This window comes from Canis aureus, chromosome 6 (genome assembly GCF_053574225.1).
Source record: "Canis aureus isolate CA01 chromosome 6, VMU_Caureus_v.1.0, whole genome shotgun sequence".
In the NCBI taxonomy this organism is placed as follows: domain Eukaryota; kingdom Metazoa; phylum Chordata; class Mammalia; order Carnivora; family Canidae; genus Canis; species Canis aureus.
In genome coordinates, this window is record NC_135616.1 from 25,665,601 (window position 1) to 25,690,514 (window position 24,914).

The following is a 24,914-nucleotide window of genomic DNA, read 5'->3' on the forward strand; positions in this document are numbered from 1 at the left end:
GTGTCATTTTGATTCATTTAAATTTGTTGAGGTTTATTTTATGACCAGAAATGTTGTTTATCTTGGTATATTTTCCATGGGCACATTAAAAGATTGTGTATTCAGCTGTTTGGGGGCAGAATGTCCCATAAATGCCCATTTAGATTCTGTTGGTTGATATTGCTGATGAATTTTTATATATTTTTGCTAATTTTCTGTATAGCTTTCTCTATTGACTGTTGAAAGAATGTGTGAGGTCTCCAATTATAATTGTGGATTAGTCTATTTTTTTATTTGTATCAGTTTGACTTTACATATTTTGCAGCTCTGTCATTTGGTATATTTATATTTAGGATTGCTTTGTCTTTTGGTGTGTTGATTCTTTTATCATTACATAATATCCTCTCTATATCTGGTGGTTTTATTTGCTGGAAGTTGACTATATGTGACATTAACAGACACTCCTTTTTTTCTTTAATTGACGTTTGCATGATATCTCTTTTTATATCCTTTTACTTTCAATCTGCCTGTATTATATTTGATTTGAATTCTTTGTACATATAATGTAGTTGGGTCATATATTTTATTTTATTTATTTTTTAAAGATTTTATTTATTCATGAGAGGTAGAGAAAGTGAGAGAGAGAGAGAGTGAGAGAGGCTGAGGGAGAAGCAGGCTCCATGCAGGGAACCGACTCGATCCCAAGACTCCAGTATGACGTCCTGGGCTGAAGGCAGGTGCTAAACCATTGAGCCACCCAGGAATCCCATGAGTCATATATTTTAATCTACTCTGTTAATATCTTTTAATTGATGTATTTAGACCATTTCCATTTACTATAATTATTAATATGGTAGGTTTATGTCCACCATTATATTTTTTGGTTTCTTTCTCTCCTTTTTTTTTTTTTTTTTTTTTTTACTTTCTCTGGAGTTTTTTCCTTACCTTTCTGTCAGTTACTTGAGCTTTTATAGAATTCCATTTGTATTTGTCTATAGGGTTTTTAAGTGTATCCCTTTATAGATCTTTTAGTGGTTGCTCTAATTTTATATCATATATATGTGTGTGTGTGTGTATACATATATAAAAAATGTTTTTGCTGTCTACTGCTGTCATCATTTTATCGATTATAGTGAACCATGGAAACTTTACTTTTTTTTACACCCTATTCCTCTCTGCCATTTATAGTATAATTGTCAAATATTTCCGTTACATGCATCCCACAGTGTTAACATTTTTGCTTCAACTGTCAAATATAATTTAGAAAGCTGAATAGGAACAAAGGAGCCCATTTTATCCATATTTTTTCTTTCTTGATGTTCTAACATAACTTTCTTTTATTGCTTCCTTTTTGTTTTTTTAATGTTTGCATTTTAATTTATTTTTTTAAAGATTTTATTTTTTATTTATTCATGAGAGACACAGAGAGAGAGAGAGAGGCAGAGACACAGACAGGGAGAAGCACGCTCCATGCAGGGAGCCTGATGTGAGACTCGATCCCAGGACTCCAGGATCATGCCCTGAGCCAAAGGCAGATGGTTAATAACCACTGAGCCACCCAGGCATCCTCCTTTTTGTTTTGAAAGCTTCCTTAGCCACTTTTAGAGCAGACTGGCCTCCTGGTGACAAAATATCTTTGATTTCCTTCATCTGATAATGTCTTTATTTCCCCTTCATTCCTGAAGGATATTTTAACTGGATATGGGGTTCTAGGTTTATAAATCTTTTCTTTCCATGTTTGAAAAATGTGCCCATTTTATAATGACCTTCATGGTTTTGTTGAGGTGGCATCTTGATTCATCTTCATTATCTCTTATAGGTAAGTGTCATTTCTCTTTTGTTCTTTTCAAGATTTCTTTCTTCCGTTTAGTTTTCATAAATATGACTATGTTGTATTGGCATGGGTTTCTTTGGGTTTATCTGTTTGGCATTCAGAATTATTTCGTTTCTTGAATCTGTAGATTAAGGTCTTTGTCAAACTTGGGAAGTTTTCAGGCATTATTTCTTTGAGTACTTTTTTCAGCTCTGTCCATTTTCTACTTTCTTTCCAGATTCCCAAGACATGAGTGTTAGATCTTCTGTCATAGTACCATAGTGGACTTGTTTCCTATGACTGCTGTAACAACTTTCCAAAAATGTGTTTACAACACACATTTATTCTTTTACAGCTCTGGAAGTCAGAAGCCAGAAATCACTTCCACTGGGTTAATCAGGGTGTTGATAGGGCTAGTTTCTTCTATAGGTTTCATGGGACAGTTCATTTTCTTGCCTTTTCTAGCTCCTGGAGGCTACCAGTATTTTTTTTGACTCACGATTCCCTTTTCACACCAATTTAATCTCTTCCTTCTATAATCACGTGTCCTACTTTCTTTGCTGTAATCAAATCTCCCTTGACTCTCTCTTTCAAGGGCACTATGATTACATTTAGGGTCCACCTGGGTAGTCCATTATATTTTCCTAATCTCAAGCTCTTTAAATTAATCCCATCTATAAAATCATTTTTTGCTTTATAAGCTTCCAGGGATCAGGACCAGATTGAATGTCTTTGGAAGCCATTAATCAGCCTACTGCACACACAGAATCTCTGAGGCTCTGTTCAGACTGGGTTATTCTAATTGTCCTATCATCCAGCTCACAGATTCTTTCTTCTGTCATTTCCATTCTGTTATTGGGATATCTGGTCATTGGGTTTTTTTTTTTCTTTCTTTCCTTTTTTTTTTTCAGTTCTAAAATTTGCACTTAGTTTTTTTCTAATGTGTGTTTTGTTTTTTTTATGCCGATACTTTCTACTTTTTTGTTTCAAGCATATTCATAATAGCTAATTGGAATATATTTTTTATTATGGCTGCTTTAAAAACTTTATCAGATAATTCTAACATCTGTCATCTCATTGTTGGCATCTATAAATTGTCTTTTTTTTCATTCAGTTTCTTTTTTTTTTTTTTTCATTCAGTTTCTGATTTTCTGATTTTCATGGTCCTTGGTGTGATGAATGATTTTCAGTTGAAACCTGGCTATATTCTTATTTTGTTAAGAGATCTGTATCTTATTTAAACATCCTGTTTCAGTTGTCTTCCACTAACATCACCCCAACAGGCAAAATGGGGTTGGTGTCATCTCATCCCTGCCAGGTGGGGGGAGAAGTGCAGGTTCCTCACTTGGTCTCCCTTGTCACCTAAGGGGACTCCACATTACTGAGGGAATTGTAAATTCAAGTTCCCCACTAGATCTTCACTGATATCTCCCTGGTTGGGAATGGTAGAAGTGCCTCTTTTCTGTTCCCTGTGTGCAATCCATAGACAATATGGGGATAAGGAGGTGATCTGATTACTCCTGGGCCATGATGACAGTCCTGTCTCTCCACGAGGCCTCCCATGAGACCACTCAATGGAGATGGAGAGGGGAGACTTGGTATTGCCAGGTGGGGATAACAGTTCAGCCTCCCCACATGGTCTCCACTGACAACCTAGTAGAGATAGAAGGTGGGGAGTCTCATTACCACTTGGTAGGAATGAAAGTCCCAGCTCCATACTTGGCCTCTGTGCCATTACATTGGTGGGAATGAGGAAATATGGGGCTCCTATACAGCCTGGTGAAGGTGTAGTTCTAGGCTCCCTGCTTAGCCTGTTGGCAAGGTTGTGTAGGGTTACATTCTTTTCTGTCTTAAATGGTTGGAATAAAGCCATTATTATCTAAATATGTTTTGATATATTATGTTGCCCCTTACCTAGTCCTTTCACTAGGTAAAGTGTGATTTTGTTGTCCTCCTTTTTTCTTTTTTTTTTTAATCCGTGTCTGTTGGCATTTCCAGGTTTCTAGTTTCTTTAGTCCCATGTCTGGGATACATGGAGCAATACAAAAACCCAAAGAAGTCACCATTGGGGTGACTGTGAGGGCCCTGAGGCCCCTAGCTGGTTTGCCTTCTCCCCAACTTTCAGAGTCTTTGCATGCTTATTTTATGTATAATATCAAGGGTTTTAGTGTACCCAGTGGAAGGAATAGGGAAAATTACTTCTATTCCATCTTCATAGAAATCCAATCCACGTTTTTTTATGCAAGTGTAAACTGAAAAATATCACTCAACATTGATTCTCAGAGGATGACAGGGGATTACTGCTGCTCTGTTCCTGAATAATAGGCACTTTACGGGTCAGTGGGATGAGGGGGTAGTTGGACAATGATGCAGACAGGAACACAGAACATTCCATCAGTGTGAAGGTTCAGGGACCATACGAAGGTACTTTTACTCTTCCAAATCAGTGCTTTTTCCTCTCCTGGGAAACCATTACTGCAGTCTGGAGCAAGATTGGAAACTTCTACCATTCTCATGGACTGTCTTTGTGGCAGAATTCTAAAACTCCACCATCCCAGCCCCTACTGTATTCTAAGTATCCCTTTTTCCTGGGAACATTATCCATCTGAAATGCTATTTTGAACCAGAAAGTGTGTGGGGAAATGTTGCTAAGCTAAGAAGGAAATAGTGAACACAGAATCCATGTTTAAATGTTGGGAAGCATCTACCAGCAAACATTCATGTTAATTTATTTTGATGTAAAATTATAAATTAAAAATAAATGTATTGATTTTGTCAAGTTGTTTAATCACTGCCTAGTAGATTAAGTACAAGAGATGGGGAATAAGAATTTTCTGCTTGAAACCAATATTAAAAAATTTTTTTTAAAATTAAAAAAACAAAAACAAACAAAAAAGAAACCAATATTCAGGGATCCCTGGGTGGCTCAGCGGTTGAGCCCCTGCCTTTGGCTCAGGTCATGACCCCAAGGTCCCGGAATCGAGTCCCACATCGGGTTCCCTGCAGGGAGCCTGCTTCTCCCTCTGCCTGTGTCTCTGCCTCTCTCTCTATCTCTCATGCATAAATAAATTCTTAAAAAAAAAAAACCACCAATATTCCGATAGATAACAATTGACAGGGAGGCAATCCCAAAGAACAGCAGTCCAGCAAGATTCTTCCAAAAAACAAATCAAGTTATTGACACTGTCATTTTTTTAAAGAATTAATTTATTTATTTATTTATGACACTGTCATTCACCCTGAAGTTCTCACTGTACTAGAGCAATGTTCCTTCAAATGTGGTTCTCAGACAGGTAGTGTTAGCACACCCTTGGTAGTCTCTGGGAATACAAATTTCTAAGAAACTCTGGGGATGGAGCCCAGCAATCTCTTGTAACAGACTCTCCAGGTTCTTCTGATGCACGTGAAGCTAGAAACCACTGTACGAAAGTAACTATTAAAGAGTACACTGAATTTATGCTTTTCATGATTCTCAACTCACCAGTTTAGGGTTTTGGAAAATTTATTTATTATGTTTAACATTTTGTGTGCTTTTTATTTGTAAGTATTTTTAAAGTAAAAATAGCAAAAAAGTCAAAAATTTGTTACCCAAGGCAGTCTCTTTAGTTACATGTGCCTTGTTGATTTCCAGAATTATTTTGTATCCTTAACCCAAATAGTTATAACTGCTCCATGTCTTACTTTTTGGTTGAATCCATAAATTAAGCCATGCCTACACTTCCCTGCCTTTGTTCCCCATAGCTGCCAAGTCATAAATTAATGGATTTTCTTGGCAGTTTTTATGCTCTTTTCTAAAACTGACACAAGTCACGAAGATATTTGGAGGCAAGGGTGGGGGCGTCTCTGCATCATTTGAAGAAGATGCATTTTAGGAGATCTTGTCACACAATATTGTTAGAGACAGATGCATATGCAGATGTCCAGACTCATCATTGTCATTACCACATCAGTTCTACCATAGGGGATTCACTGTCTACTACAGGCTGGCATTTTTCTCTGGGGTCATGTGAGATTAAAGAAAATCTTGACTCTAGGACTATCCTGAGGAAAGAGAAACTGTATCTGGAATAGCAATTTTATACTTGGGGTGCAGTTACAAACCCTAAGATGGAGCAAGACAAAGTCAGTAGGAAGCAAAAGGTTAGAAGTTTTAAAAAAATACCTTGTGACTATAATAAAATATAGATAGGCACAGATTTGAGAGATTATCTGTGGCTTCTAGTCCTAAATATGGTTCAGTTTTATTTTAAGGACAGTATTGGATTATTTTATTCTTTCAATTAGCAATTCACTAAACATAGAGCATAGATTATATAAGCGTAGAGAACATAGATTTATAGAAGAGAGATTTGAGTTCATAGATTTTTTTAGAGATTTTATTTATTATTTTTAAAAGATTATTTATTTATTTATTTGAGAGGGGGGGGCAGAGACACAGCAGAGGGAGAAGCAGGCTCCATGCAGGGAGCCTGATGTGGGACTCGATCCCAGGTCTCCAGGACCAGGCCCTGGACTGAAGGCGGTACTAAACTGCTGAGCCACCTGGGCTGCCCTCCATACATCTTTTTGAAGGTGTCCTTGTTCCTGAGTAAACTAGGGGAGTGGCTCCCAATTCATCTGCTTTTGATTTAAAATGATACACTGTTTTCTTGGTTCAGAAAACAGTATTCTCTTATCCTTTAGTAGCCCCACTACCAGTTGTATTATGTTTTCCATTCCTTCTGTTCCCTTTGTGCATCCAATCTGATTATATTTCTCATTTACTCGTGTTGCTTGGGTGTTTAAGTGGTTGTGCTTCTGCAATGTTTTGGGGATAAGACTCTTCCAAACCTTCATTATGTAGAAGTGTTTGTTAAATACCACCATGTGGACAGGTTGGAGGAACCACTCCTTTAAAAACAGGTTTTTAAATGATGAGGCAGATGTTAGCTCTCACACACTCATCTTTTATAAAATAAGGGCCCCCAGCCCTGGCAATACTAGTCAGATATCTTCTTTCTTAAAGGAACCACTTGGTTGGCTTTTTAAAAATGTAGTAATGAAATCATCACCAGAATGCTTAGGTAAGGCTTAAATATGGAGAAACACGATTCTTGCAGAACCAAAGGGGCCAAGAAAAGGGGGATTCAGAAAGGTAAGAAGTGTAATCATGTCCTGTGTGGGCGGTCAGCCAGATTTTCCCCTACAGTGCTAGCTTCTATTTATAAACACAAAATGTGTCAGGTGATTTTTTTTTCCATATGCAGATAAATCCTGCCCCTTCCTTTTAACCTAAACACTGTAAAAGTACTATTTACCATTAGAATGCATATAAAATACCTTCTGTATTATGGTGCTTCAGCCCCCTTTTTCTGTGTGTTTTTTTCTTTTTCTCTTTTTTTTTAGTGGTTCAAGAATGTTTTTTCTCTTTGCCTTGTTTTTTGGGAACTTGTGACCTAACAGCTGTAAATTAAATGTTCTTTATAAATATCTCTAATACTTTAGAGATGAGGTTGAGTCTTGCTCCGTATCCGTACAGCTTGAATCTTCATATTAGGCAAGAAAAACAAGCGAACCCAAAGCGAGTGGTATTCTATCATCGATCTGCAAAGAACTGGTTATAAAGGCAAATAATCAGCCACAGTAGTTTAAACTGTGATTTAAATAATTTTAAATATTAAACAATGGCCCTGTGATTTCATGTGAATGAGCACATAGGAGAGTTTATGGTTTGGATTTTAGGGTTGAGGTTGATGATTAAGGTAGGAGAGAGTGGCACAAACCAGTGCTTCACTTCTTTCATAGCCATAATCCTTCTGCCTGGCTATGAACAGATGATAACCTGTGCCAGCTGTCTTTGTTTTTCCCACCACTTTATTCTCTTCATCTCCTTTGTTTTGTGTTTGTGCGTTTGTTTTTTAAAAGTATTTATTTATTTATTTGAGAGAGAGCACGAATGGGAGGGGCAGAGGGAGAGGGAGAGAGGAGCTCAAGCTGACTCTGCACTGAGCATGGAGCCAGATGAGGGGCTTGATCTAATAACCCTGAGATCAGGACCTGAGCCAAAACCAAGAGATGGAGGCTCAACTGACTGTGCCACCCAGGTGCCCCTGATTTTGTTGTCTTTGTTATTGTTTTTCTCTTAGCTTTCTTCTTTCTGTACCCTTAGCCAGCATCTAGCTGAGTCGAATGGTCCTATGAAGAGACTCATTGCTGGCACCATTGAACTAGAGACCTGTTAGTCCCTGGCCTGTGCTTCTCCAGACTCTCACTGAGCCTATGACAAGACTGCATTTTCTAGTTTTCCCTCTCTTCCACCAGTCATTCCACATTACTCCCTTGGATTCAGTAATTTTATGTTAGTCTGTGGAAGAACTAGCCCTTGTCATAATTCATACTCACCAAACCTTCTGTTTCCCCCTCTGGCTCAATGTGGTTATGAAACTGGCCATTCATTTTTTAGAACTGTTTCTCAAAATGTGTTTCAAGGGCCACCTGCATTAGAATCTTCTGCGGGTGTTTGTTGAAAGGATAGGTATCAAAACTCCATCCTAGACCTGCTGAATCAGAATCTCTTTTTCTGACTTTAGGATGTTAAGGTTAATGCTAATACCAGGAGTTAGTCTGGAATTGTGCTTCATAACCTAGGGTAGCTTTTTATTTTTTATTTTTATTTTTTAAAGGTTATTATTAGAGCACACTATGAGCTGGGGAAGTAGGGAGAGGGAGAGGGAGAAGCAGACTCTCCACTGAGCAGGGAGCCCAACACATGTGGGGTTGGATCCCAGCACTTTGAGTCCATGGCCTGAGCCTAAGGTAGATGCTTAAGCAGCTGAGCCACCCAGGCACCCCTAGGGTAGCTTTTTAAAAATCAGAATGGATACCAGGTGCAAGTTTGTAATTTGAACAGTCTGATGTGATACTAGCATGTAGTCTATATGAACAACTGGAAAAGAAGCTGTAGAAATCAGAAGGATGGGAAAGAGGTTAGTGTTGACAAAGAAACATTACTTTAGTGCATTCATCAAAGTCCAGAGATTGATCCTCATTTATAAAATCAGAAACTAGATCTTTCTCTCAAGGGCATAGTCACATTAACCAAGCTTATAGAGACTGAGCTATAAATAGAAATGCCATTTTTAGAATTATCATTGTCACTAGGACCTGCATGACTGGGGCGTTCTTGTCCTCTAGACAAGGAAGAGCGAAGAAAAATTATCCAGAAGTTTACTCCTTGAATTTGCTGTCAGATTGAGGAAAATTAGTTGAATAAAAATGGTAAAAATACTAAAAAATTACCATGTGTCAGGAAATCTCCTAAATATTTCATGTTTGTGATTTCATATGATCCCTCTCAATAGCCCGTTGCAGTGGTATTATTAGCTCTATGTTCTAGATGAGAAGGGCATAAGGGAAAAGATGCTACCAAGTGCTAGAGCTGAAATTCTCAGGCTCTGTGACTCAGGCTCTGTGACTAAGTTATTAGTAAAAAGAGAAAGAAACTACTAAATACCTCTAGAATTGCTTAGCCCTTGCCATCTAAGTAGGCAATGAATTGGGGGAAGAGTAGCTTCCAGTTGATGGAAAAGAAAGGAATATGCCAACCACTGTTTGTATGGATAGGATGCTTTCAAGTAATGAGTAATTACATGAGCAGTCCCCGGGTGGATGAAGAGTAATACCTCTGTCAGACTTTGTGGTTTTATTTAACTGACCTCTCTAATAGTTGTGATTAAGTGACAGATCTACACAATCAGGTTCTGCTCTCAGATTGCCTTTTTTAAAAGATGTATCCCAGCCATATAGAAATAGCTAGCCATAAATATTAATAAGTAGTAATATAGGCATGTTTAAATATAGTAGACAAGTTTGCATATATCAGCCTTGTGGGTGTCCCCAAGTCCTGAGGTAACCTTGTTTCAGAAAATGTGAGTGGAATTGACTAGAACTTCCACAAGCTCCAACTCAAGCATATTTCCTGTTCTTTTGGGAGATTCTCATGGAACTTAGTTCCCCCGTGTCTCTGTTCTGAGTTTCTGCATCAGTTGAATGCCCAGTCACCACTCAGGGTTTTGTCTCCTAAGAACAATGCCAGCTTGCACAAGAGATCACCCTGCTGTATGCTACTCTTGATCCTTTACTCCCCAGAGTATCCATGGCTCCACGATATGTGTTTAGCCCACTGTGTGGTAGGACTTGGACAGTAGAGTTGAGTAGTGGAACAGACATATTGGATACCCCTCATATTAAAACTCCCCCAACCATTTCTGAAAAAAAAAAGTGATAGTTTGCGTTTTCATCTTATGTTCCAGCATCTCACGAGGTGAGAAATGGATTATTTCTAAGTGCACATATTCATTTTGAAGTGGCAGGTGCACACTAGTAAGTCATATTTCTAGCTCTTTTGTTTTCCCCAGTTTATCTGCTCGGAACTATCCATCAGATTCTGAGCTACTATTGAAATGTAACCCTTCCGACAGGAAAAGTGAATGGCCCCCTGATCTATGAAACAAATGCCTGCCACCAGCAGTCCCTGAAAAACCTCTCAGCACATACAAATGTTGGTGGATCCTGCAGATGAATAGCACAGCTGCCATGTATGGTCTGGGGGCTGATACTTTGAGACCGCTTTAAGTCAGAGTAGAACCCTAGCTCCACACTGGTGGTGGTACCATTCACTGAAAGGTACTGGTAAGAAGTATAGGATCTGCCAAGAGGGAAAACTTTAGGGCTCTAGGTAAGGATGTGTATATCCTTGAATGGACACACCTTTCAATAACAAAACTGAACTAAAACAATTCTTTCCAATTGTGGAGATGACTAGTATTAGTGTCTAAATAAACATGTTTTGCATCTTGCAGGTTACAGGTTACCTGGTTTTGCATATATGGTGGGGAAAAAAAAAACAGAAATTTTTCACTGTGATGAAAAGTAACCACTGCATTATAGGATACAATCTAGCAAGCCTGCATAGAAGGATAATTGTTTCACATAATTTTGTGATCTAAAGATTCATGGAAAACTTTAGAATTTGCTTAAGATTGGTGGCAGAAATAACAACCACATGGTTTTGGATTTGTCCGTGCCTTTAGACAGATGTAGTTTTCAGAGCTCAGTCTATTTCTGAGAAGACTTTTGCCTCATATCTGTTACAACTGCCAAGATGTATGGTATTGTGGGCTAGACCTGTTGTACTAAACTCCACGTCTGTGATTCTAGAAAACAGTGGTGGAGATTGATGCAAACTCAGAAGGTAAACACAAAGCTTAACAATAAATATATGCTAATAGTAAATGTGACATCAAATTGTTGCAAAACTTAAGACTATATGGTCAAAGCCTGTGTTAGTCTTTACCTATCAATAGAGTAGGAGGAAAATGCTGGAGATCTCAGCCACAAAAATTGTATCTTTTGTTTAGCAATACCTGGAAAGTTATTGTGGGTCTGTCAGAGGCCATGCTGACAAGTGAATGATTTGCTCTAAGTTCTAGAGAATTTATCAGTCTATCACAAGGTGACATCCCAGCTACCTAGGTGCCTGGAGATTGACTGGAGGAGGGTGAAACTGAACCACACAAGGTGCAGAAGCATCACCCCCTTGTCCTCGGGAAGCTTACATTCTACTTGGGAGATGTAATTAAGAAGAGAAACAATCAGGGTGCCTGGGTGGCACAGTCAGTTAAGCATCTGTCTTTGGCTCAGGCCATGACCCTGGGGTCCTGGGATCAAGCCCCATGTCGGACTACTCACTCAGCATGGAGTCTGCTCCAGGATTCTATCTCCTTGTCTGCCTCTCCCCTCTGCTTGTGTGCTCTCTCTCTCCCTCTTTCTCTCTCACAAATAAAATCTTTTTTAAAAAAAAGAACGGAAACAATCAGTGGAACAACATGATATAAAGAAAGGTAAATTTGTTGTGTTGCATGAAATGAGAAATAGGAGAAAGCATGTTGAAATTCTGAGAAGTGGGAAGGTTTTCAGGAAGTATGTGATGTCTCAGTACCTTCCTGGGGTTAGGATCAAGAACTGCATGAAAAAGTGAGTATCACAATTGACTACCACCTGCAGCCCACATCAGATCCCTGGAAGGCAAACCTAAGCTGGCCTCCCAAGTGTCTAGACTCATGTACAGTGAAAGAGAAGCAGTAGAAAGTAGAAAGGTAATAAACACGTAGCAGTAGAAAGGTAATAAACACATGCCCCTCCAAGTCCACCGCAGAGGTTCATGAATTGTGCTTACCTTTGTTTCTGTAAAGGGCGTAGGAAAGAGGAAAGAATAATATTTTAATGTGTGCGCAGTGAAATCCAGCTTGCAAAGCCATTTTCCTTCATGGTTTCTCATTTCTTCCTCACATGAGTCCTGTGAATTAGTGATTCCTTAATCCCTGATAGGCTCAGGATTGTGATTTGTCAAAGATCACACAGCTAGTAAACAGCCAAGCAGGAACTTGTGTCTTACCTGAGTGCTCCCAAATTCTGAGTTCTTTGTCCACACCACAGTGTTTGAGTTATAGCTGCTGACAGGAAAGATTTCTCCTGCCTGTAGTGGACTGGGAGAACAGAACAAAAAAATTAAACCTGGTCCATAGTATACACAGAGTTCTGATTGAACTCCCTTCACACTGGGTATTTAAGGACCTTACAATGTTACTTTCAGCTCTTACAGGATTTTATTAAGGTAATGGATCAATTTCCATTTTCAAGGGAAATCTGTGAGCCTGTGATCTTTGTTCTAATCCCACATCAAGTCAGAGAGGAGTTTGGGGACTAGGATCTATATATATCATATAAAATAACATATAGGATATATATATTTATGACAGTGGTTCAAGGTTTTAGCATGCATCAGAATCACCTGAAGGGCTTTTGAGACCAGATTGCTGAAACAGTTTCTGATTTAGTAGATCTTAGGTAGGGGCTGAGAATTTGCATTTTTAACAAGTTCCCAGGTAATGCTGATGCTGCTGATCTAGGGACCACACTTTTAAGAGCCATCAGTATAACATGTGAGGCCCGTAGTGAACTACACTGATTTATTAAAAATTAATCATTTAAACATCGTTTCTAAGATGGCCTTAAAGAAGAAATGGGGGTGCTAAAGTGTAGCCAAAGAGGGTATGTTTTAATAGTCCATGAAATTCACTCTGTGCTGTGTGGTGATAATATCAAGTGTGGGAATTAGGGTAGTAGTGGTATTCATGGGGGGTTGATTACCCTGTAATACTTACAAACTTTGGGGTGTTTCTTAATAATTCTTATTGTTTGATGCCTTTTTTAAAATCTTGCTCAAAATATCCCAAAACAGCTGGCTTAGCTCATTTTATCTACCTGCTTCTACCCTGAGTTCAGCTCTAAATAACCCATCCCAAATGGGATTTTTCCACTTACATAGTCATCAGGTTCACTGGCTTTGTTCAACTTGTTAGGTGGCCAACACCATGAAGAGAAGACTCAGTCTGTGTTTGGATTATTGGTTGGCTAATTCCAATGGTTCCTAATTGTTGTTCAGGAATTTTGGTTATTGTGCTCCTCCCACTTCAACCTCCTACATGGACCTTTCCTTGAAAAACAACAACACTGCAATGTGTAAGGACATCAGTTCCTTGGTCAGTTATTTTAAAACTACTTGCACACACATGGACACAGAACATGGACAAATTAAACTGTTTCTGAAAGTCTGTTACTCTTCCATAACCATAGTTGTATTTGTGAAATAAGCTTTGTCTTTATTTATATAGCATATTGTCCTGTTTACTATAATGGATTATATGTGTGTCACCTTTGTTCTTTATTACTTGTGTTTTACTATCATTACTTGTGTGTGTGCATGTGTGTGTGCGTTTAGGTCTATGTAATTTTGCTACATGTGTAGATGTGTATTATTACCACTACAGTCAACACAGAGAACATTTCTATCACCGGGGTGCCTAGTGCTGCCGCACACATTCCCCTTTCCACAACCCTCTCCTTCCCCAACCCGCAAATATGTTATTCTTTCATTTTGTCATTGCAAATATATAAAAGGAATTGTGCTTTATGTAATCTTTTGAAGTTTTTGTTTTTAAGAAACTTGGCATAATTTCTTTGAGCTTCTTCCAACTTATTACATGTATCCATAATGTGCTCTTTGTTATTGTGGAGTACTATTCCTTGGTATGGGCATACCACCATGTGTTTTAACCATTCACCTGTCAAAAGGTATCTGTTTCTTTTTTATTTTTCAGTTTTGGCTATTATGAATAAATATGCTATGGGTGTTCACATATAGATGTGTTTGTAAATGTAAGTTTTTGTTTGTCTAGAATAAATGCTCAAGAATGCAATTGGCTAGAAGTTTAGTTTCATAAAAAACTGCCCAGCTGTTTTCTAGAGTGGATTTTATATTCTCACCAGCACCTTATGAGAAGTTTCTCTGTTTCCTTACCAGCATTTGGCATTATCCTTATGTTTTATTTGAGCCATTCAGATAGGCTTGTAGTGTTTTTGTCTCATTGTGGTTTTAAATTGCATTTCCTGGATGACCAATGATGCCAAACATCCATGTGCTTATTTGCCATCTGTATATCTTCTTTGGTGAAATGTTTCTTCATGTCTTTTGCCATTTTCTAATTGTTTTTTTTTAAAGATTTATTTATTTATATTTATGATAGACAAGAGAGAGAGAGAGAAAGAGGCAGAGGAGGGAAAGCAGGCTCCTTGCCGGGGGCCTGACGTGGGACTCGATCCTGGGACTCCAGAATCGTGCCCTGGGCCAAAGGCAGGCGCCAAACTGCTGAGCCCCCCCAGGGATCCCCTCCAATTGTTTTTTAATTTACTGTTAAATTTTGAGAGTTCTGTATGCTTTCTGTGTTTTGTATATGTAGCTTTCAAACATTTTCCTTTCATCTGAAGCTTGGGTTTTCATCTTCTTAACTGACTCTTCCATGGAGCAAACAGTTTTAGTCTTGATAAGATCCAGATTATCAATATTTCTTTCTACGGATTGTCCTTTTGGTATCAAGTTTAAGAACTTTTTACCTAGCCCAAGATCCTGAAGATTTTTTCCTGTTTTTTTCCTAAAAGTTTTAAATTTTACTTTATACTTTTTAATTCCAGAATGCATTTTGAGTTCATTTTTGTATAGCATGATTTAGATTGAGGCTGTTGTTTTTGGCTATGAATGTCCAATTACTTTAGCAAATATGCCTTCAGTTTTGACATATCTTTTTTTTAATTTAACAAGCATTAATGTGAGAGGTTACTATGTGTGAGACACCATTAGGCAGTCTTTACAGGGAAATTCATAGACTTGGTTCCTGAATGATCTTGTAGTTGAGAATGTACATATACAAATATTCTCAAAATTTTAGGTCCAATTATAAGACAAAAGAAAAGGACTTGAAAGATAGAGGAGGATTCAGGGAGAGTAAGTGTAAGCTATTGGTGTAGCTTAAAAGAGAGAGTATTAAAGCAGGGATATAAAGACAACAGAGAGAAGGCTAAAGAAATATTTATGAGGAACATTTATCAGAGCCTAGCAGAAGGTAGTTTAGGGAGGAGAAAATGTCAAATGTGTGAATGGTTTGTACAAAAGAGGAAAAGAAGGAGGTTTGGGTAGAAGAAGTGAATTAGTTTTAAACTTCTGGAGTTTGACGTAGCCATTGAACATTTAGGTGAAACTGACCTCGTTATGGTTTTCACATATGAAACTAAGGTTTGTGGATGAATTTCATGGTGGGCAATTTTGAAAATTTCCAAGAGTTATTTAGAGCTAAGATGCCATAAAGTTAGATTAGACAAAGTCAAATACAGAAATTGTAGAATTATAAAAGGGAAACTTTATATTTAATGTAAAGGCTGAGGGTTTGGTACATTTTAGGTTAGAATCAGAAATAGAATGATTCTAACTACAAACTATGTTAGCTCAAGAAGTTTTGTATTTTTTTAAAAGAGTCCAAGCCTCAGCTTTCTTATCTGTGAAATGGGTGTTTTTGTAAGCCTGCAACTTCTAGGATTGCAGTGAGGACCAAACAAGATGGTCAGCCTAACGTGCTTTATCTATAATGAAGACTTGACATGTATTAGTTCTTTTTTTTCCTACAAGATATTTTTGAGATCATTTAGAATGTTTTCCAAACTATTATTAACAAGACCTTTTTTTTTTTCAAACAAAGTCTTATACAGACCTAGAAAACAGATCAAAGCAAAGCTGTCTGATTTTTATCCAAATTCTCAATTGCAACAACAAGGTGGAAATGTCAGGCTCTTTGCAAATCACCAGTATAGTAAGATAGGTCAATTTAAAGATGAGAAAACTGGTTAGAAGAGATAGAGAAAGTTATCTCAGGTTACATAATGAAAGCAGACCCTGGTGTAGTCTCCTATTCCATACGCTTCCCAAAATGCCATAGTATCTATGACTCAAGTAACATTACCTCACATGGATGGCTATGGTTACAGTTCCAAAAGAAACTGGTATCTTAAAGGTTCTGTGAAGTGTAGTGGCAATCCTGTCTCTTGTGGCCTCCAAAGCACCCTTCTACAAAGTGAGCCTCTTTTTAAGAGGCATGTTTGGATGTATTTAAGAAATGGGCTTTATATACCCACTTTATATGAAACAAGGCCATGTTGTTCTTCTATCCTTTTCTCTTAATAGCTAGTGTTGTCAATCATTTCATGTCTTAGAAAGCTTAGAAAATGTGTCCTGGGGCAGTGGTTTCAGACACGGAGTAACCCAGGGAACATTTCTAAATTGTATATTCTAGGACTCAATCCTGGAAGATTCTGAGTCAGAGAGTCTGAGGTGGATCTTTAGAATCTCATTTTTTTTTTTAAACTTCCCAGGGGAGGCTGAAATTTAGGGACCATTGCTCTGTGGTGTAGCACAGAACCCCTGGAGTTGCCAGTGCTGTTCCTCTGACCATTTCCTTTCTAGATAACTATTGCTTTTGAGCACTCAGTAACATTGCTCAGATCCTCTCTCTAGTTCAGAATTAGAATGTGGTCTGCCCTACCCAAGCCAGCCAATTCCCATTCGTCAAACCTTTTCCTTGAGTTAACAGCTTAGAGGCAAAAATGGTGTCAGGTTGGCAGTAATAACAACAACAACAATCTAAAAGCCATCACTTTTGGAGCATTTGCTATGTGACAGATGAGTTTTTAGTGTTTGTATTTTCTGATGACAGAAGTCTGACCTTTAGACTTTCATTTACAATTGCCTACTCAGTATTTCAAAAAGAACTCTTGATTACTCCCTTCCCTGATAGATGCTCCTATCCCAGTCTTCCCTTGGTACATTCCCAACTGTCAGCCAGTTGCTCATGCCCAGATCTATTCTTGCCTCCCATTTCCCAGACCATAATGAATCCATGCCCTCAAAATATACCCCAATCTAACCACTTCTACCCTGCTCCACCTAGAGCCATTCAATCCAAATCACTACTGTTTCCTGTCTACATCATTATAGTAGCTGGATGGCTGGACTACTTTTGCTTTCAGAGATGAAGCAAGAATAATCATATAAAAGTGAAGATCATGGGGATCCCTGGGTGGCTCAGCGATTCAGCACCTGCCTTTGGCTTGGGGCGTGATCCTGGAGTCCTGGGGTCGAGTCCTGTGTCAGGCTCCCTGCATGGAGCCTGCTTCTCTCTCTGCTGTGTCTCTGCCTCTCTCTCTCTCTCTCTCTCTCTCTCTCTCTCTCATGAATGAATAAATAAAAAAATAATAAAAGTGAAGATCAGAGTTGTCATTCATTCAGGGGTCTAAAATCTTCAGTTATTTCCTAGCACACTTAGCTAAAAATCAATGTCCTTACCAAACGTTACCTGTAAGTTCTACATGATTTGGCTTAGTCTCTTCCCCCAAATTATTCTTGTATCACTCTATTCCTTGCCCTCCTTACCTTTAATTCATTACTGTTCCCTAAATTAGCTATTTTTTTTTTTTTTGCCCACCTCGGTGTATTTACACTTGCTATTCCCTCTTCCTGTATCATGCTTGCCCCAGAGCTTCCCATGGATCACTGTCTCATTTCACACAGGTATCTATTTAAATAACATTTTTGGTTCTTGGTAAGGCCTTCCCTGCACATTCTTCCTAAATTAGCACTCCTGCCTCTATTCTCTTTCCTGCTTCACTTTTCTTCATAGGTTTTAAACTTCTAATGTTCTGGAATACATATATTTGGTTGGTTGGTTGTCCATCTCTCCAACTAGTGTCAGCTCTGTGAGGGAAGGGATTTCTCTGTGTCTTGTTCACCTTCATATCGTTGGCACCTGGCACATAGTATTTGTTGAATGAATGAATGAATGAATGAATGAATAAGTAGGTATAGCTGTTGTTTCCCTCTTGATTCTCCCTTAGCAGTGCCTATGATTCTTATCTCTCAGATGTACATGGAATTCCTGTAAACTTCAATGACATATGTCCTGATCTCTCAATCATTTTTTCCAATGATCTTGGTTGCCATTTGTTACCATCCTTTAATATTTATTAAGGACAGAGCCATTCCTAGGACAGTCTTTAAAATACTTCACTATTATCCCCAAAACTAAAGTTTCTAGGCTTTGCCTCCTACCCTTTGCTTCAGCACTTTCAGATTTAGGTTTGAAAGAGAGCTAGCTATAAAGAAGGCATGCTATGTTGCATCATCAATGTCTTCATAGACAGGAAAATACTCTATGCACATTTTTTTGCCTCTCACCAACCGTTATAGAGCCATATGAGTGAGGGAAATATACTTTTAGGTGGGCAATAAAAATGCTCACCCTAGGGCCCTTAGGCTAATATTCCTCCTTACTTCTCACACTAAAAATGTATAGATGGATGATTTTCCTCCACTTTCGTGAATGGCTTCTGTATGAGCCATTTGCTACAGGAAGGTTTGCATGTGTTCTATGTTCACTGATGCTTGAAATACTAGTATAGCTCTGCCTTCCTTTTATTCACACTAGGAGCATTTGTTTTATGACACATGAGAGCCAACAAGTGTGGTCAAGTGCAAACAGACCCATATGCAGGTTGGGTGGAAGGGTTCCTTGTGGAAAGCTAACTCTCACCACAGTGCACCCACACACAGACCCTCGGAAGGCTGGCAGCTCTGCTGAAATAGAGTGGGCCAGCTTGCCAGTAGGCACCTTGCTATCAGAGCAGATGGGCCCAAGCAGGGGCAGGCAGCAGAGCACGCATGTTCGTTCTGACCACATGCATATTTATCATTTGTGTCTTTTATTTACAGGAGGCAAATTCTTGAACAGAAAGGCTACACTTAGAGAATAAGAGTCAGGAAGGATGAGCTTTCAGCCTTAATTAAAACATGAGAGAAAAGAAACCAGTGTTTTGATCTCATTTACTAAAGCTTATACATTAACCTGTTACTCCTTAATCCCAAATCACTCATCACTGAAGGGGGTGCCCTGTCTTGCTCCAACAGTTTTTCACTTGCAAACTCACTAGGTAGCTTAATCTTTTTTTTTTTAAAGACCAGAGATGTAAGGAGATTCGCTGCATGCAATGAAATTAATTTTACCAACATATGTTAATAGAAAATAGAATTATTTTCCAGAACCATCTTTCACTTTTTTAGTTGTCTCATTTTAATAAAACATTTGTTTTCCTCCCAAATTAAGATGAGTATAAGGTATTAAGGCTGGCAGCATAAGTGACAATATTTCTATGTTGAAAGTCCTCTTTAATATTACCTGTGGAATGTCTCATTTACCTAAGTAGAAAACTTGAAAGAGAGAAGAATAATTGTGATTACTAAAAATATACAAATCACTTTAGATAATCTATAAACATTGTATCCATTCAAATAGAAGACAAAAACAAAAAACCCAGAAGGGTCTCTCATAGACACTACATGTAATTCATGGGCATATTAAAATATTTCACATTTACTTAGCACCTTATACTTCCCACATATTTCCCCATGTATTATCTCACTTGAGCCACACAATTACCTTGTGACATTAAGTAAAGCCTGTTAGTCTCACTTTGTAGTTGAGGACACTGTGGATTATGGAGGTATAATCACCCAAGTTCAGACTTCAAGATCATTTGTTTCTCATGATTGTAACTTTAGTTTGGAGAAGTTATCTCATGATGGCTTCTAAAGTATCATAGTCTTTGCATGTTGCATTCTACTTTTTATTTTATTAATGAAATCTGACAGTGGAGACATAAGAATTCATATGTTTCAAGTGTCTTGGCCACTGACTGCAAAATCACATTTGACAGCTGCTGGTTGACTTCTACGTATGTTTTTGACAAGTCTTGTAGAGCTTTGAGTAGGTTACTGAGTTACCTAGCAGGTGTTAAATTTTTGGATAATTATGCTGATGTTTGTGATCTTTGCTCCACTGTATTCTGCATCAGTTTCTCTTACAGATATTAAAACAATGTCACTGCTCTAGGGAGCTGTGGGTTGAGCCATATGGTGCTCTTGTTTTACAAACTCAAATGGTGACCTTTATCCAAAATAACAGCAATAAGTAGAACTCTGTAGTAAATTGCTGTGCTCAGTGGATTCATTGTATGAAAATATGCTTGAAAAAAATAAATTTTAATTTTGTACTACTGTGCCTACTTTGAGATTTCTCTCCCCAAACTGGAAATTCTATGTTCTTATTTTGACATGTTACAAACAACATGCCATGATTACTGTTTACATGTACCATTAAAACTTATGGATTTTTGCTTTTGGACCTGAAGCTAATAATACAGTCTTCCAGTCTTGAGAACCAATCAGAACTCTTTTGAAAATCAGCTCACTTTAAAGGAACCCAGAAAACCACTCTCTGCATGAAGCTTGGAATATCATGTGACTCCTCTATTATAAATAGCCTGTTCGACTCCTCTATTATAAATAGCAGTAAGTTAAATTAAAAACTGTTTTCCAAGTAATTGATATCCATTACTGGATTTGGACAGAGTAGAAATTTTCTTTATGGTGGCTGGTGCTCTGGTATGCAAAGATAGAGTGCCCTTTTCTCTTGTTAGTGGCTTGCAGAAAAATTATAGTTTTCAAGACTTTGCAGAGACACGAAAGGATTTTTTCAAAGGTTTATACATTTCTCAGAATGTAAAAGAAAAACTATTCCAGAAAGCTGTGACAGCCAGGCCTTTTGTGTCTGATAGAGGACTCAACTGAATCACTTGTGCTGAGAGCATAGCACTCAAGAACAAGTGAGTTTGGGGCACATGGGAGCCATTCATATCAGATGAATTATAGATTGGAGTGGATGACAGCTAAATTTCAAAAACCCCAAAATTCATTAATTCAGCCATGAGGTCATCAAAAGGGGAAATTAAATTCAACATATACCCAAGTTGACAAATTTTTAAAAAGAAATCTGATTTGATGCCAACTTTGTAGTATACGTGGAAGTCAACATTCTTATGAGTACTGAGATAGAGTTCCTTGTTGCTCGATCCTCAAAGTCTGTGTGAATCTACAGAGAAAAATAAGCAAAGTAGAAGTTCATAAGTACTATACTCCCTAAAGTATCAGATGATCAGTGGTGCAAGCACATCTTGAGCATTGGCTTCCCCTCTCCCACTCCAAACCCCAAATTTGCTGGACAACCAGGGCAGAGATATTCCTTTCTGTCCTTCTCTCTCTCTCTCTTTTTCCACTTGCTCAACCTCCTCTGGCTTTCTGTCATTTTTACATCTTCAATTCTTCCTTTTGCCCTCTGAGGCTCTTGAAGCAACTCCCATCTGACTCCCAAAGTTCATCAATATCTATCTTACTTTGCTTTTCCAGGTGTAACTCCCCTATTCCTACTTAAAGGAATGTTTAGACTTTTGTTTCATAGGTTTGAAAAAGCATTTTAAGACCAGAGGATCTTCTTTGTCCTTCCAACCTTTTATTAAAAGAAACATATTTAGCAATCATATTGTTCCATAGGAGGCCATCCCACTAGTCAAAGAAAACCACTCCTTTGACACATAGCGGTAGCACTAGAAATAAATAATCCATTAACATGTTTTAATTGATCTAGAAAGAGCCAATAGGTTTTAGTAGAAACCAAAGAGAATGAGATATATAATGATTCCTATGGAATTATATTTGGACATAATGAAAGCAATAGGCAATAGTTAGGAGCAGGGACTATAGACTCACATTGACAGAGCTCGGTCCTAACATCTAACTCTTAACTGTTTGCATGCTCTTGGGAAATTTGCTTTGAAATTTTCACATGTGAAAATGAGGACAATAATGGTACCTGCTTTGTAGTATTGTCATGAATACATGTGGACTGAATGCAAAATATTGAGAACAGCCCTGGCACATATTAAGCATTCTATTAACTATTACTATTACAATTAAACAACAACAGAAGACTACTATATTCCTATATTTAAATCATCACAAAAAAAATCACAGAGGGGAGCCTGGGTGGCTCAGTCGGTTAAGCATCTGACTCTTGGTTTCAGCTCAGATCATGATCTCAGGGTGGTGAGACTGAGTCCTATGCGAGGTTCTGCCCTGCATATGGAGCCTGCTTGAAATTCTGTCTCTCCTCCCTCTGCCTCTCCCTCCGCTCATACACGCTTTGTCTCTCTCTCTAAAAAAAAATCATCACATAAATATTGAATATAGGAATATGTAAAATTAGAATTTTGTGTAGAGAGTTGATTCAATCCTATGAAAGCAATATCTGACTATCCCCAGCATATGAAGTTGACCCATCTATTTTATTTCAGGATGCACAATTTGTATCTTTGTCCATTCTTGGAATTTTGATGCTTTCTCAATGAACAAGAGAAGAAAAACCATTTCTTTAGAGGCTATTTCTTTTCCTGGGTCTACATTTTTGGGCAAAGTTGAAATACATTGTCTTGAAGTATATGTGGCTTTCATCTGCAAGGGGTACCAGGATAATCTGTTGGCCCCACTAAAGAGGAACAGACCCTGGAATTTCAGGCAGGATTTCGTGGAAGACCCTACATGCTTCTCCTGCTATTTTTCTCAGGCTTACTGCATTTTTAAAGGATTGGGCCACCATTTTTTTCTGTTCTCTTCTCTCTCTGCACCTGTCCTTTCTGTAACCCCCCCCCCCCAATTGTAAACACATAGATATGTGCATACCTGGGGATGTGGTGGGGATGTGTGTGTGCCTGTTGCCATATTCAGTTCTAGTAGATAAGTTCTTTCTGCTAAGGGACCAGTAACACTGATTACACGCGAGCTCAAAAGGTCATCTAGTCAGACTCATTCTGTCAAATAGCACTTCCCACAAACCAAGGAGAACTGTCTACTCATCAAGAAATAGATTTCTTATCTTCCTTTTCTCTTGTACAGAAGAGTATTTTTAGGGGTTCACTCAATCAATGCTGCCAACAGTTAATAAAGAGTGGCATCTTAATAGTAGACATTCTAGACACAGACAGAAACCTCAGTGAAAGAAGACAATGTTTCATTTTGTTTTTATTCAAGGCCCTATGCTCCCTATAAAAAAGGTGAAATCATTGAAGTGGCAAAAACAAGTCTATATTTAGAACGAAGACACACTGTTACTAGTTTCATTTCTCCCATTTCATGGCTTGTAGATTTGATCCATCATTTTTTCAAGTTATTTTTACTCTAAACCACAAAAATAAGAGCCTGGAAGAGTAATTCTGCAGAATTAAATGCCTCGTACAAGGTTAGAGAAAAATCACTGGTAAGACAGAGATTGGAACACTCAAGTTTTACTTATTAAACTATTACTTAAATCACCCAGCTATAATAAGTGAGTCTATATACAGCAGATAAGCAAAATTCCAAGCTTTGCTTAAGCCTGTATCAAGCTTAACAAAGTCAAGAATTTGGGAGATTTCTCTGGGAATTCCTTCTTGAAGTTACTGTTGTCCAATGAAAGTGCTTTTTGTGTCTTTAGCAGAGGATTTGCAAGATGAGTGTGTTCTCTTTTTAGAGTACCCAAGAATGTTAATGTACCAGCTATTGTGATTGATTCATGATTTAATTCTAATATTTATTTCCTCTTTTAAAGAATCTCCATGCTTGTGTCTTAAAAACCCATATGTTTCTAACACATGGTTGCTATGAAAGCATGCCCTTGAAACCTGGATTTCCTGTACAACTATTAAGTGTTGGACAAGACCTTGAAATTAGACAATTGACTGAGTTCAGAGAACTTCTGCCAAATCCATTAGAATTGATTGTCAAAGTTACTTGAAACTGAAGAACATTAGCTTTGTAGCTTGGAGTTGATCCCATTTAAATTTTTTTTAATTTTATTTATTTATTTGAGAGAGAAAAAAAGAGAGCAAGAGTAGAGGGAGGGGCAGAAGGAGAACCAGGCTCCCTGCTGAACACAGAGTCCATGCAGGCTTGATCCCAGGACCCTATGATGGTGACCTGAGCTGAAGTCAGACACCTAACCAACTGAATCACCCAGGCGCCCCACCATTTAAAATTTTAGAATGGCCAATCCAGCTGGTAGTGCCTATTTCAAACAGATGAACAATCATGGGCTATTCATAGCAACTCAGACAACAAGGTGTGGCTACAGAATAGAATGTGAGAGTTGTGCTAAAAACAAAAGGGCCACCAAATATATTCATACATTCTTTCTGATTTAGATATAACTAAGTAAGTGATTATTTATACTCTGAGTTACTGAAAGAGCTTTAGGTTGAATGCTTTTCTGAGAGAAAAGCAATACCCAGAACTAATGCATTGGCGCCATGTCCCATAATGAGGTCAGTTTTACAGGGTGCAGGACTGGCTAAGTTGTCTAGAGAAAAATATCTCTCCATCATCAGGCTGTACTATGTCTCTTAAACAACCACCAGTTATGTAAGTGCTTCTGTATTTTAAACATGAGCCTATATTTTCTTGAAAAGTTAGAAAATAGGGAGATATTGAGACTCTGACAGTTGAAAGTTTAGAGCCATTTTAATAAATTGCTGTATTTCCATGCTTGTTGCCTGCGGCAGAATTTATGTTGATGTATCCAGTACCTAATTCCAACCCTACTCACTCACCTTCTCCTGCTTTATAAGTTGGAAATGTTATAGATTGTCTTTTCTAGTCTCCCTTGTAAGTATGGGTGACAATGTGACACAGCCCTACCCACTGAGATGCCGGTGGTTGTCCACTGGCTCTGCGTGTTCCCATTCCTTTCATCTTGCTTGGTCGACAGAATTAGTGGAGCCA

The 24,914-nt window shown here is 38.1% G+C and overlaps 1 protein-coding gene and 1 long non-coding RNA gene across 12 annotated transcripts in view; one reads left to right on the top strand and one right to left on the bottom strand.

Annotated features, from left to right (window-relative positions):
* DTNA (dystrobrevin alpha) overlaps window positions 1-24,914 on the top strand; it is a 352,302-nt gene that overhangs the window by 9,837 nt on the left and 317,551 nt on the right. The gene's annotated exons all lie outside the window — the stretch shown is intronic.
* LOC144315624 (uncharacterized) overlaps window positions 1,360-24,914 on the bottom strand; it is a 91,203-nt gene continuing 67,648 nt past the window's right edge. For all 9 annotated transcript variants that reach the window (XR_013381360.1, XR_013381359.1, XR_013381356.1 and 6 more), the window contains 4 exons: window positions 13,157-13,328; window positions 12,228-12,318; window positions 12,009-12,128; window positions 1,360-7,385 (listed from right to left, as the gene is read on the bottom strand). This is a non-coding gene — a long non-coding RNA (uncharacterized LOC144315624). The remainder of the gene's footprint in view (window positions 7,386-12,008; window positions 12,129-12,227; window positions 12,319-13,156; window positions 13,329-24,914) is intronic.